Here is a 12292-nt window from a genome sequence, read left to right as displayed (position 1 = left end):
GGAGGTTAAGAAGCTCCAGGGAGGACGGATCGAGCAGACACAAGCACAGGCAATCACACACAGTGCATGGCTACGTAAGGCTTGTTTCTCTGGGAAACCAGCCTAAAAACTGTGACAGTTCACAGCAGGGACCAGATGTGCTGATCAAGAGGCAGCTCTCCTTAAAAGGTCACTTTTCAGGTCAGAGCGGCGCTCGGGGTGAATCCTGATGGAATAGGGATGAATTCTGCTGTGCATGAAAGGGAACTGAGCTCCAGTTTGTGCACCTAATGACTTGGGTAACTTAATATACCAAAGACTGTTCTCCAATTTTCTTTCTACTGCTGACATTATTAGCTTGGTCTGCCAGGGTGAGTGTTGCACGATGTAAGACAGATTATTATTTTTTTTCCTGACTATTTTACATCTGGCTAATTCTGCTGAAGAAGCAGGGAAATGTGCAACCACCTTTGCAAAGCAGTAAAAGCAAAGGCAGTGACAAAAGCATTCATCAAGGATAAAAATAAAAAGGAGGGATGAGAGCCAAGGTTTATGGGGAGACATGCTGTTTATTTAACCAGCATCCAGCATCTCTCATTAACTTACAGTTACCTCTACCTTAGCCTCCCCTTCTGTCTTACGACAACATGTAAGGATAAAGAATGTTTCATCTGTGTCTTGTTTTGTCACTCAGATGATGTCTTTTTCCAGTTTTCTGTATGGCTTGGAAGCAGTAGCGTTCAGCATTTCCCTGCAAAGCTGAGTTTCATTGATTTAGCAGCTGAGTTCGGGGAAGGCAGGGGGTGAAAACAAGTCCTAAATTTGGACTGAACCAAAGATAGACATGCTGCTAAATGGAAAACCAAAAACCTGGAAGCAAAGCTCTGGATCAGCATGGTATTGCATTGAAATTTGTGGTTACGCTCACAGCACCTGTTACACTTGCTGCTGTAACTTGCCCTTTTATCTTTACTTATGGCACATGTAAGTATCCTGGCTGGGGACATGTGGAGCGTGGTGGCAATCACCTCTTCTGCTGTATCGGCTGGTTGCAGAGAAAGGGGGTTTTGTGTTGCTAAATTCACTGGTGATAGAGTAAAGCTGTGGGTAGGGCATTGCAGAGGTTGGAGGCTAAATTCTGACCTCTGAATGGGTCTGATTTCCCCCCCGCTCTCCCCCAAGGACTGTGTGGGACACTGTGCTAGGGCTCTCCATTCTCCTGCCAGCAGTGCTCAACCTTTGCAGCTTATTAGAGCAAGGAGTGTATGCCTGGAGACAGAAAATGGTAATTTCTTGCCCTTACTTTGCAAGTCTAAGCTACACTGGCCTGCTGCAACCAGAGCTCCTGAGAGATCCCCTTCTACACAACTTCAACCTGCAGAAGCCCCATGGCTGGAGAGGTAGGAGACCCTGATTTAGTTCGAAAGTGGCTTCCCACAGAATATAGAAAGAGAAGTAAGGAAGTGTAGGGGGGAAAGGGGTGCTGGTCCATCTCTGTTACGAGTTGAGCGTTGTTTTTCCAACAGCTCAAACCTTCTTACCACCATCTGCTCAAATCCAAAGCTTTATTGAACCTTTTGCTGGGCTGGGATACCTAAAGCCATGTCCTCTGCCCAGCCCAAGCACCCTGCAGCCTGGCAGGGGGCCAAATCCAGGAGCTTCCACTTCTCCATGTCCACAGCAATGTCTTGGAAACAATGCTGTCAGTCAGTCTTTTCAAATTAAATTACTCTAGTGCAGGAGACAGCTCTGAAAATTACAGCACACTGAGCATGCGATGTCAACGCTCGTTGCTGTAACTTGCCCTTTCTTTAATTACCATATGGACAAGCATTCTGGCTGGGGACATCTCCAACATGGGGGTCATGCTGGCAGTGACCTCTTGTGCAATATTGGCCATGTCGAACTGGCTGTGCTAGAGGAGGATTTTCTGGATGCCTTGCATGCTGCTGTAGTACACCATGAAGGATCCAGGCTCTATCGGTGTGTATAAGTGCAGTGCAGAAGAGGAGGCACACCCAGTCCTGACGGTGACTACCTAAGCTGGAGTACCTAACATTCATGCTCGTACCAGGCTGACGGGAGAACTGAGCCTCAGTCTCCTCTCCGAGCAGTGCCTGACACCCACCCCGGCTGCAGAGCACCCTCCAGCCTGGCTTCCGATGCAAGGGCAAAGAGCTGAGGCATGGGCAGCTTCTGCAGCAAAGACCCTCTTTGTGCAGCTTAGGAGGACCTCCACCAGCTCTCTGGCACTCTGATGAAGGGCTTGTGCCAATTTAGAAAGCCTCAGTGTGCTCACAAAGAGGACATGGTCATCAGCAAATCTGAGCTCCCAGACCAGTTCTTCAGATCGTAGCGCAGCAAGCTGTCTGTGCTGGCGTGGTGGTGTACAATTTGCTGTTGAGCCTAAAGGGTGTGTAGCCTCCTTTCCCCACGTTTCTGGAGAAATGAGGTGTTAAACCCCATAGGAGCTAGAACACAGCCCTGCTCAGCCTTGATGCCATCAGAGACAAAAAGGCCTGCCAGCAATCCCACTCACCAGCTGCCATGTGGAAAATCCCAGAATGGGCTGAGATTCAGGAAAAGGTACTGAAATCTGTCTTTGCGGGTGACGGGGTCCTTAACTAGGCCATCTCCTGAAGCAGAAGACTGAGCAGAAGTAGAGCCAAGTCCAGAAGAGGAAAGTCTGGAGTGATCTGATCTCTGCTTCTATTCTATTTTCAAGTAGGTAGAATAGATCAATGGATTTGAAAACGGAGTAGCAGCAGTTCCCACCCTCGGCACCCTCCTCCCAGGCATTGCTGGAGGATTGGGTCAGTTTTTAGGACAGTCACTTGTTCCTCCTCCCTGTCTAGTGCTTATAGCAGGGGTCCCCTCATGCTGCACCCCTCTGGGGCAATCTCCATACAACTAATGCATGATCACCAGCGGTCACCACCGCTGCCTGCCCGCAGTGAGGGTCCGGCCTGGCAGGTGTGGGGGAGTACCAACACGAGATCACCCACCAGCACATCCTTCTCTAATTATGGTTTTCCACAAAGGAGAGCCCTGGTCTGCTGCCGTCTTACCTTATATCGCAGCAGCCGTGGCTGGCAGGGATGGGCGCTGCCCCCAGGATGGAAGCAAGCTGGAGGGTGAAGGACAAACCGCTGCCTAATCATAGCAAAAAGCCTCTTCCTATCTCAGCTAGTTTCATTTCTCTTTTCTGGCCTGAATCCAGGCTGGGTTGGGGCCAGGACGCTTCCTAGCCCGGTTTCTTGTCTAATTGCTAGACCAACTTCTCCTTTGGCTGGCTGTGGATGCTCTTCTGCTGGCCGCTCCTCAGAAGGACCTTCCACGTGGGCCAGCCTAGCCCCTGTGCGAAAGAGGAAGGGAAGGTCCTGGCCTCGCACACGGGGAGTGGTGCTGCTTGTGCAAGTGTCTGTCACAAGGCAGGAAGAGTAGGAGTCAGACTTTCCCAAGTCTCAAGTTAAATCTCTTTCTGGCCACCGCGATGAGTGTGGGTAGGCTGACGTGTAGGACAACAAAAGCTCTCTGTTGGTAGATGTAAGCGGAGTAGTTTGAGAAGGTCCCAAATTTTCTTCTCAGCAAAGTAAAGCAATAATTTTTCACAGTGGTGTGAGAACTTTGCTGAAATTTTCTCTCCTGGAAAAGAGAAGGGAAAGGGGTTCACAGCATCCAAGGATGCTGTATTACAGTCACACAGCTCAGCAAAGAACTAGGAGAAGGCATAATTCATCAACCCCATAGTTTTTGGTCCTGCACACAAGCTGCTGCTGTCCTTTTTGGAGGTCATAAATATTCACAGTGAACTCAGGCAAATGGCCGGCCAATCCTGTCTCTGGGGAGCCAGAAAGTCTCTCGAATCCTCACTGTAAGGAGCTGGTATCTGTTTGAGGCGGTGCTGAGAAGGGCTGTTCATCTCGTTGACAGTGCTGGCTGCGGCCGAAGAGTGGCCCCCTGTGTCAGCTGGACAGGAGATGTCCTGTACACATCCCGGGGAGCGACCTGGGGGATGTATGCTGAAGTCTCCCTGGATGGGTAACTGTGACCGTCTCACCACCACCGCCGAAGGAAGCAGCAAGCTCTTTTGTGAATCCCTTAGCCAGCAGCAACCCAGAAAAACCTCGAGCGTTGGTTCTTGCTTAGACTGTCATATGCTTGAATTCAAGGGAAGTTTTCTTCCTTGGCAGAGAAGGAGCGAAGCCACCCTCTGGTTTGGTGCTAGCCAAGAGCATCGCCGCTTTCTCTCCTGCCCCAGCACTTGCAGTTCCCAGGCTGGCTGCTGGCGGGATGTGCCTCCTGCCGTGGCCACGGCCATGGTCCTGCTCTCTTGGGCAGCTCCTCCCCACATGTGATGCACTGCAGACAATGTCCCCAGAGGATCTGAGGAAGGAGTACTTGTTACCAGGAAGGACAGGTCTCTCGGATGCCTTTTGAAGCCTCTGAGCCCCAGGGGTGGGCAAGGCTGAAATAATGTGTTCCCAGAGCAGGAACACGCCAGAAGTCTGGAGGAAAAATTGTTATGGAAATAATAACAACAGTGACAAGCGGAATAGGTGGGATCAAGCTCAACACAAAGACAACGCGTCGGCCGAAGCAGGCATCTGTTTCCGTGGAAAAAGTCATCTGCTGCTGTGATGAGCCCGCGCCTCTCCTTGCCTTCCGGGAGCTGGGAGGAGGAGAAGACAGGAGGTATAGAGATGGCTTAGCACGCTGGCAGCCAGACCTGGCTGTGCCTGAGCTAAAGGCAAATCTCGATGCCTTGGTGTGCGTGTAGGAAAAAGCAAGGGAGCTCTTTTCCCTGTTTGCTGCACTGGGGCAATGGCAGCTACAGGTTTTGTGAACGTCTGGGCCAAGCTGAACCTCTATGGGGTTGAACACTGAATGTCAGCAGAAACCCTAATTCTTTGCAGGAAACATCATGTCAGGTTTGGTTCCCTTCAGCTTGGTGGACTCTGAGGTGACAGGAGGGACCATCTATGGTTTAAAACAGATCAGTCCCAAACTGCAGCAACTGGTGGTGGTCCTGGGTTTGTGGCCTGCAGGTGAATGGTCTGGAAATATAGCTCCAAAGGTGAGTGGAGACCTGTCTGCAGTCAGCTTGGGTTTGGAGAGTGATGCAGTTGGAGGTAACCAAATCATGGGCAGTGAAGAGCTGTGCCCTGCCTGCTGGCACCATTTGGCTGGTGGTGGTTCAGTCCCAAACTGCAGCAACTGGTGGTGGTCCTGGGTTTGTGGCCTGCAGGTGAATGGTCTGGAAATATAGCTCCAAAGGTGAGTGGAGACCTGTCTGCAGTCAGCTTGGGTTTGGAGAGTGATGCAGTTGGAGGTAACCAAATCATGGGCAGTGAAGAGCTGTGCCCTGCCTGCTGGCACCATTTGGCTGGTGGTGGTGGCAGCCTTCACTGCCTGCCAGGCTAGATGTCCCTGAGCCCAGCCCAAAACCAGCTGGCTGCTTGAAGAGCTGTGCCCTGCCTCTTTGCGCCATTGGGCTGGTGGTTGTGGCAGCCTTCACTGCCTGCCAGGCTAGATGTCCCTGAGCCCAGCCCAAATCCAGCTGGCTGCTTGGGTTCCCAGTGGCGGGTGCACTCATGTGCCGCAACCCAGCCCACTGCAAGCAATGCAGTCCCCTGCTGCCAGCTCCTCGCGTCTCGTGGGTGCTGACCTGTCCTGTCCACACCCTGTGGTGGAGATTGTCCTGCAAGACCTCAAGGCACTGGTGCCACATCCCCCTCTCCTGGGCTGCGTTCTTGTCACCTGTGGAGTGATGTTCAGGCTCGGAAAGCATCACTCAGACCTGCAGGTCTTGCAAACCTCCACTGGTGGGGGGCTGCCCCAGGGCAGGGCAAGAGCGTCCTGCCCCGTGGAAACACCACCCAAGTGGTGGGGTGGGGGCTCAGTTCCTGAGGCCCATCAGCCCTGCTGCAAGCACCCCTGGCTGTAACTGCAACACCCTGCTGTGTTTTGGAGCTGCACCCTTCACAAAAACATGAGCATCCCCAAACAGACGCGAGGTCCTAACGAGACTTGCCAAGGATTTCTGCTGGGCTGCAGCTTCCAGCCTGCGCAAACATCAGCCCAGCCGGAGATTAAACAATATCCTTTAATAGGAACAGACAGGCACCCATTACTAGCGGGGGGAGGAAAGAGCATTCCCCATTCAGAGCTCGCACGCAGGCAGCGCGAGGGCCGCAGGGGGACCGGGATGCCCTGATTTGGAAGTCTCTTGCTAGACCCAACTGCCCGAAAGGCGGCTGTTTCCTGTGCTTGGGCCAAGCGAGGTTTTCTATTTAGAAGATTCCTTGCCTGCTCAGCGTAGAGGGGAAGTCGAAAGATGCCAGCTCGCGCTCCTGGCCTCCGCCAAATGTGACTTTGACCTACAGCAGGTACAGGAGTTACCACCGGCTTGTCAGAGCCCCCTGGGCATGCGGGGCCGGGGCTCGCCGGCGCTGCCATTTATGGGGCTCCAGCCGTTGCCCTGATTAGATAGTGCTCGCCCGGCGCAGGGGCAGCTCTCCCTCCTGGTTCCTCGAAGGCCACCCCGGGGTCCTGCCGGGGAGCCCCGGGAAGGGGGCTGCTGAAACGCTCGCCAGCCTAAGCAGGAGCTGCGTTTAAAAATAAGCTGAGAAAACAGCCAAGCTGGAGGGCATCGCTCCTGTTTCCATGAGAACGAGGGAACGCACTGCCTCGGCTTTCTGACCCTGCTTTCACCCCGCAAGCAGACTTCTCCCTGGCTCTTCTCTGCTTTTACCCCCTTTCTTTATTGGGGCTCCTTCAGGTGCACCCTCCCTGTGGTCCTTGCTTTCTGCAATTACTTCTGCTGCCCCCCAAGCCCTCCGAGACTTCCTGGGGTGGCAAAGCTGCATCCTGCCACCACCAGCACCCCAGGGTGCGGGGCATGAGGGCTTCCGCACCCCAAAATGGCCAAAACTTGGAGGACAAAGCACAGCACCTGAAACAAGGAGCTGGGGGGCTGCAGACCAGGCGTCGACCACATCTATTACAGGGTTTTATTGCTGCCAGCACTTGGGTTGGCACAAGGATCTGCCCTAAACTGGGTTGGAGGGTGATGTCCCCTTTGGTGCCCTCCCCAGGCTGGGGGGAGGTGAGCTGTGGGGGGGACCAGGGTCTCCTGCTGCGAGTGGACTACAAGGCTCTTCACCTCCAATGACATGCTTTTTAGTGTCTTTTCCATTCCCAAGAGAAATTCTGCAAGAATTTTCTATTTCTGCAGGAGAGGCAGCAGGGAGAGGAAAGGTTGAGCTCTCTTGAGACCTTTGTACTTTATTTTTACTTTTGTTGTTGGGTTTTTTTTAATCTTGAGGAAGGAACAGACTAAAAGGGGCATAAATAAAATCCAACGAGTTGGGACAAAAATACTTGGTTGAAATCCTTGCCCAGGGCTGTGAGTGAGTGTGTGTGTGAGAGAGACACTCAGCTAAGGGAGGATTCTGCATCTCAAACCAGGATTTTTTTTTTTCTTCTGTATTCCATTTGGAGAAGAAGACAACTGACCAGGTTAACTCTCACCTCCGAAGAGGGTGAGCAGGAAGGCAGAGAGAGGAGCATGTCCAAGAGCCACCTTGGCCACCTCTCCCCAGCAAAGCTGCTTCTTCCACACCGTGAAATGGGGCTAATGATACTCTCCGAGGGCTGGTTAAAAGCCTGCATGATGCTTTGCTAAATACAACACCATACAAGCGCAAAGTACTGTTAGCACTAAGCCTCACATAAGCTGAAGGAGCAATTTTGTTTTCTTTTCCAAGCCAGAGTCTGGAGTTTCACTGTTGTTGATGCCCCTACAGCCCAGCCCTGGAGGTGTCCTTCTCCTGGTTAGCATCGTGTCCCCTCGCCTGGGGGGGTGGCAGGGGGCTTTTCTACCTTGGAAAGGAAAGAAAATACTGCCAAGCTTCCAGCCACTTCTAAAATATGCTTTAGCTGCATGCTTCATGAAGAGTGTAAGTGCCATTGCTTAAAATAAATATATATGTATTTAATTTTCTTGTCTTATTTTCCAAAGACTCCACAGTCTTAGTGTGGCTTGATAATAGTCCCTCACCACAGGTTACCTTTTCTGAGAGGCTCCTTTCCAAGCCCCAAAATATCTCTTGCAACAGCTCGTTTGGAAACTGCAGCCACTCGGCCACAGCCACCGTGTCCCTGGTGCCGGTGTGAGCCGAGCCTCGCCGGCGCGGCCGGCTTGCTGCTGCCATCCACAATTATCTCTGCCGGCACTCCAGGGTTTTTCTCGGTGGGGTGGAAGGACAAGAAAGAACATGTTGAGAAATAGCAAATGGAGAATTATGTGCCAAGTTCAAAGATTAGTGGTTGGCTTATTAGGTTTTCCCCTAAGCTCAGTATTAAGTAATGCTAAATGACCCGCACAAAAATCAGAAGGGAGGATTAATAAAGGCTTAATGGTGGATGTTTGTGTTTGCAAGTGTCATGGGACTAAGAGTGCCAGCAAACAACAAAGTGTTTCCCCCCTCACTGGAACCCACTGGAAGATGTTTCTTAGTATCTTAAAAATTGTTTTACCTTACTTTCTAGTTTTATGAGTGTTTTTAATAACTGTTCCCATGTCCATTCAGCCTCAAATAGCTCTTGGGTTTATAAATGTATTTCACTGTTTCTTTATATCTTCTTGATGTGTTTATTCCAAATCCCTTTTAGGTAACCTAATACATGGCTTTGGTGGTCCCCGCTCAGGGCTGGCTTTAACTGAAAGTGAATAAACTGAGCTGAAAGGCACCTCCGCTGGGTATTTAAACAAACCCTATACAAGATGGTGGCTCGCCAGAGATGTTCTTGGTGGAGGCTTCACTCTTGAACTAAGTTGTATGAAAAATCTCAACATGGCCACATCAATGACAAGCAAAATGGAAATGATTGTGAGAGAGGACGGTGTACGGGTACCCCAGGAAAGTAATGGCTGAAAGGGCACATAGGCTAAATACAAAGACATGTCATTGCTGGCTTTGACATTGATTATATAAAAGTATTTGGAAAAGATACACTGGCCATCTGCTGTCTTATGCCTCTTCATGGGCTCCAGCTGACCCACCGCTTGGTGCCATTTCTCATGAATACAGCTCGAGGGCTGAGCCTTTATTCCTTGTGAGGAAAAGCAAACTACAACTTTTGTCTGCTTTTAAAACTGTGTTTTATACTACATGCAAGGGTCTTCCCAGCCAGGCGTTCAGGGGTGTCGTGCCCAAGCACCAGGACCACCTGAATCAATTCGAAGGCATTTCGAGGGGAGCAGGAGGGGGCTGTGCAGAGGGGTGCTCAGCCCCTGGAGACATCCTGGTCCCCCCCAAGAGAGGAGACGGATGCAGCATCTTAATGACAATGGGTCGTGGCATCAGGCAGTGATGCCTGGACTCAGGTGAGCTGCACCCCAAAACAGGCAGTCCTCTCGCCTGTGTGAGGACACGGGTGACCACCCGCACGAAATGCTGCCAAGTGTCTGTGGCCACTGGTGGGAGGAGAGGCCGGATGCTCCGGGGATGGCAGCTGGGGCCAGACTGACAATTCCCCGCTGGGGCTGGGGCCTGGGGCCTGATTTTATCCAAAATTTAGGTTACTGCCAGGAAGCGAGGCATATGAACCAAGGCAGAGCCCCGTGCTGCTGCAGGGACCCTTCCCCTCTGACATACTCAGAAACCAGCCCCCCGTGCCAGGGGTGCTGCCCCACTCAGCAAGCAGCAGGTCCAGCGGAGATGGACCTTCTTCATCCCCTGCTGAGGTTGTCCTCATCACCTTGTTCCGGCTCAGCGGTGACAAAGGCTGCTGCCTGCGATCCAAGGCAGGCAGCTCCCCCCATGCTAAGCGGCAATGTCTCCGTCCTGCTGACAAGTCTCTTTGCAAACCACAGGGTTTATTGCAAACAAAAACCACCAAAAAAAAAAGCCCCCAAAAAGGCCAAACCACCAAGTAACAGAAAACACATAGCTTATGGCTCTGTGTTGGTCACGTCCCCCGCTTGTTGGCTGTGAGGTTAGCTCAGCCTTTCGCCTAGATGAGGCCTCAGCCCTGCCCCACTTCATAGCACCCCACAGAATGAGTAAGTCAAAGTGAGCGCTGTGGTGAGATAACCGGTGGGCAGTTTAGCTATTGCACAAGGATGGCTGATGCTCAGATGCAAAGTGCGATACACAGCAGCTGCTGCATTAGTGTGCATCTCACACAGCCCTGCAGAGAGCTGGCTGGTGGAACCCCTACTGCCTCTCAGCCTGACTCTCTTCCATGTTAATGCAATCAGGAGGTGCCTTGCAGTGCAGTAGGATCACTGGTGGCAAGGGACGCGGGCCAGGACACAGCCCTTTGAGACACCACTGCGGTGGGGAGGTGCAGCCTTCCCCAGCACTCACGTCCTGCTGCTGGGATGGGGCTTCACAAGAGGTGAAGGATGGACATTCTGGGATACTGTGAGAGCTGACGTGGGCTGGTGATCAGTCTCTGGAGAGCCATGGACAGAATGGGGAGGTCACCAGAGCACCCAGGGGCACTGAGACTGCGGTTGCATGCACTGTGGCGGTTGCACGCGTGTCCATGCATGCCTGGCCTTGCAATCCCAGATCTGCTCTCCTCTGGCCTCCGGGACAGCTGTAAGAAATCCTCAAGCCTCTCCTGAGACTTTCAGCAGTGGGAAATAGCCGAGCTGTTGATTCCTCATGGCACTTTCCACCCTCTAGGTAGGTGCAAGGTTTGGGGCACTGCTAGGGCCCCACCAGCCACCCCTCCATCGCAGCAAAGAGCACCCCGTGCCACCCACCAGACAGAGGAGAGGAAGCGGTGCTGGCAGCAGCATGTCCCCTCGGCCTGGCAGCAGGGCAGGGGGGGACATGCCAGAAGCAGAGGGAAGGAAGTAAGGCACTTACTCCAGCTCAGGGGGAAAGCGCATCTTCAAGATGCTCAACAATATTTTGCCTTAAAACAATGGCTTACAAAAAAAAAGAGCTGACACTCTGGGGCCATGAGCGCTCCTGTCCATCGCAATCCTCTTCTCATGCATGTTCCCACGAGTATCTCTGGAGCCGTCTCTTCCCAGACAAGTCCCAACTCGGAGGCTGTTACAGCAGCGATCCGATACGATGGTATCCCAATGCCCTTTGCTGAAGACAGCCCACTCATTGAGCAGCATGGTCCCACAGCTCTCCTGGTGTCCATCCCCACTGGACACCTCTCCTCTCATGCCCATCTGGACACATTCAGTCACTCGCTCCCGGCACATCCCTCTGGATCGGCCCCGCCAGTGCGGGATGGCCCTGCTGGCTTCCCAGTAATCGCAGGCACACTCTGCCCAGCAGCCCGGGAATGTCGTCAGCCTGAGCAGTGATTAGCGATGATTCAGGGGATTTCACCACAGCCGTGGAGGAGACCGGCCAGTTTCTGCGGGCAGACACAGCCTGGCCCACGCTTACTGAAACACCAGTTTTCCTGCCCGAGATGACTTCACCACCCAGTGCCCTAAAAACCTCGTTTGCCTCTCGCTGCTGTGGTTGCCTCCAGATTTGTCCCAGGCCAGCTGGGCCAGTGAAGCAGGAGAAATCCCCTCTGTGCCGAAGTCGGTGCACAACCTCCATCAGCTCCCGTGGGCAGGGCTGGCGCCAGCGCTGAACCTGCCATCGGTTTTCCCTCTGGTTTCCCTGCGCTTTAAACATGCGGCAGTGTTTGAACTGCAAACAGCTGCTATTTACATCCCAACAAAACTGTCCTCAGTATATGTGCTAACCGCTCTGCCGGACCAGGCTAAAGAACATGGGGTTTCACTTGAGTTAATTCACTTATTTTCCAGTCTCGCTTATTCCTGAGTAATCCAGGAAAACTTTGCTCTACTCGAATACTACCATCAAACACCATCACAATAAGTCACTGCAAAAATATAAGCTGACACTTTCAAGGTCTCCTCAGCACAGGTTATTCTCCGTTCTACTCTCTGGTCATCAATAATGGATGTGGAAAGAGCAATCAGACTGCAGCCATTGGCCGAACCTTGCATGCACCTGCACTAAACACAGTGAGAAGTGAGCTCTTTACAAAGATCTGAGGCTTGCATGTGTATCTGTCAAATTAATCTTCAGTTCTGTTTTTTTCTGAAATTGCATCGTAGAAAGCTCAGGGCTGCCCATTCTGTATTTTTAGCTGAAGCTTTTGACATTCAATAAAAACCTCAATGTTCACATTTTTCTGAGTGTTGCCCTTTCTATCCATTTTCCCGGGTGTTAAGTATGAGACATTTTGCCCTTTGAAAGTTTATATTCATATATGTACACACACATATGTTAAAATATACATATATATGTAT

The sequence above is a fragment of the Fulmarus glacialis genome, unplaced genomic scaffold (assembly GCF_000690835.1).
Source record: "Fulmarus glacialis isolate BGI_N327 unplaced genomic scaffold, ASM69083v1 scaffold14298, whole genome shotgun sequence".
NCBI lineage: Eukaryota > Metazoa > Chordata > Aves > Procellariiformes > Procellariidae > Fulmarus > Fulmarus glacialis.
Note: the sequence above shows the minus strand (reverse complement) of the source record.